General features: G+C 36.1%; 1 long non-coding RNA gene across 1 annotated transcript; it reads right to left on the bottom strand.

Annotated features, from left to right (window-relative positions):
- Nucleotides 1-1,210: 1,210 nt before the first annotated feature.
- On the bottom strand, nucleotides 1,211-1,749 carry LOC109592178 (uncharacterized). Its single transcript, XR_002190216.1, has 2 exons — nucleotides 1,456-1,749; nucleotides 1,211-1,396 (listed from the first exon to the last, which is right to left on the bottom strand). It is a non-coding gene; the product is annotated as an uncharacterized LOC109592178 (long non-coding RNA).
- Nucleotides 1,750-1,795: the final 46 nt, after the last annotated feature.

The raw sequence follows: 1,795 nt of genomic DNA, 5'->3' as shown, positions 1-1,795 counted from the left end.
GCTGTAAAGAAATTTTCAGTGTGCTCTGCAGTTTTTTGTTTTGTAGACCAGAATTTCTAGGCTAATATGAAAAGACCCTCTCTCCAAAAAGATTCAATTAAAGAGGTCAGCTAAATGGCTGGAAGAGAATTCTTTATTTTTAATTTTTTCCTGATGCATACATGTTCCTATGTTGTGCATCAACTTTGAGCTAAATCAAATCAAATTTGGATTTTTTATGAATTTTTAAAGTTGCTCAAAAATTGGGCCAACAACCAAAGGCTAGCCCAAAAATGACTAAAAGAGAATTCTTTATTTTTATAATTTTTTCTGATACGTATACATACATGTTAGTTGCATGGACGCATTCAAACTAATCCAAAGAAGTGTGCTGCCATTTTGGTTTCTTGTTGGACCCTGATGCTCTTTCCTATAGTACTTAGGGCTGTGGTATAGCTGTTCCTTCTTTTCATCCTTATAGAATAATCCTTGGCCAGGGCCACTGAGAGGGGGGGGCAAAAGGGGCAAATGCCCTGGGCCCCACAATTTTAAGGGCCCCAAGAAATTTTTTTAAGAACTTAATTAAACAAAATTATTACAGAAGATGGGCCCTTCTGGCCTTTTGCTAAGCAAAAAACTCATGATATCATCAAAATCAATCTTCCTAGCTAGTTAAAATTCAATAGACAAAGTGCATGTTATCATGCGTGCAGGTAAAAATTAATTAATTTGACCACATCCACTATGAATATAATTAAGCCTGCAAAATTTTTCGGCGCGCTTCGCGCGCCACAATTTCCTTCCCTGGGCCCCTTCAAAGCTCTCAGCAGCCCTGTCCTTGGCCAAGGACATGTTTTCAAGTTGTTGCTCTCTTGTTGATGTTACAATACCTGACTTAAGTTACACACCAGGGGTGAATCTAGGATTTAATTTTTGGGGGCAATTATGAGATGGGTGGAGTAATTAGGGGGTGTGATCAAGCATAGATATTAGAGTAAATGAAAGGGATTGGAAACTTCCGTTCGCGGCAGGAAATGCTAGTTACCCATACCAGGATAATTTCTCTATTTATAGGAATTTTTTCAATTTTACAATAGGATTTATTAAGAAAATTACCAAACATTATGGAATACTACAACTTCATAATGGTTTTTCTCAAATTGTGTTTATGTCACATACATTAAAGTATGTGCGTGCCCTCAAGTGTACATCGAGCTTTGCTTTCATATCACATTTTAATGTGCCAATCATTGAACTGTAAAGAAAAAGGTACAAAACGAAGGTCTTTGCAAAAACTTTGAATCGATTATAAATCAGTCACCAAATCTGTCATCGGAGTCATTTATGTTGCGTGCCCTCCATAATAATGTATAGAATAGTTGGTAATAGTTAATTCTGGTATTACTTCTTTTGTATTCTAAAAAAGGGTACAAAACCACAATATTGAAGGTATCAGGTCACTAAATCAAACTTTACCCATAGTTATCAATACTATTTTACTTCAAAAATTAGACAGAATGTAAGGGAGGTATCTGTAATGCCTTTAATTATCATTGCAGAGGATGAACACAAGTCACTTTAGAGTTATGAGTTGAAATAGGACGCCGAACAGTGAAGGAAAAGGCCCGGGAAGGGTAACTTGCCTATGTTGCTAGGCAACCTAATAATCTTAATGAAATAATCCGCCCACGCAACGGAAGTTTCCTATCCCTTTCATTTATTTACTCTAATATCTATGGATCAAGTAAGCTTGTGCAGAACTCTATTATCTTTACTCAGAACATAGATATTAGAGTACTACTCTCATTATTACTAA

The sequence above is a fragment of the Amphimedon queenslandica genome, unplaced genomic scaffold, assembly GCF_000090795.2.
Source record: "Amphimedon queenslandica unplaced genomic scaffold, v1.1 AMPQUscaffold_6053_Cont21985, whole genome shotgun sequence".
Taxonomy (NCBI): domain Eukaryota; kingdom Metazoa; phylum Porifera; class Demospongiae; order Haplosclerida; family Niphatidae; genus Amphimedon; species Amphimedon queenslandica.
Note: the sequence above shows the minus strand (reverse complement) of the source record. Positions and strands in the feature narration are given on the sequence as shown.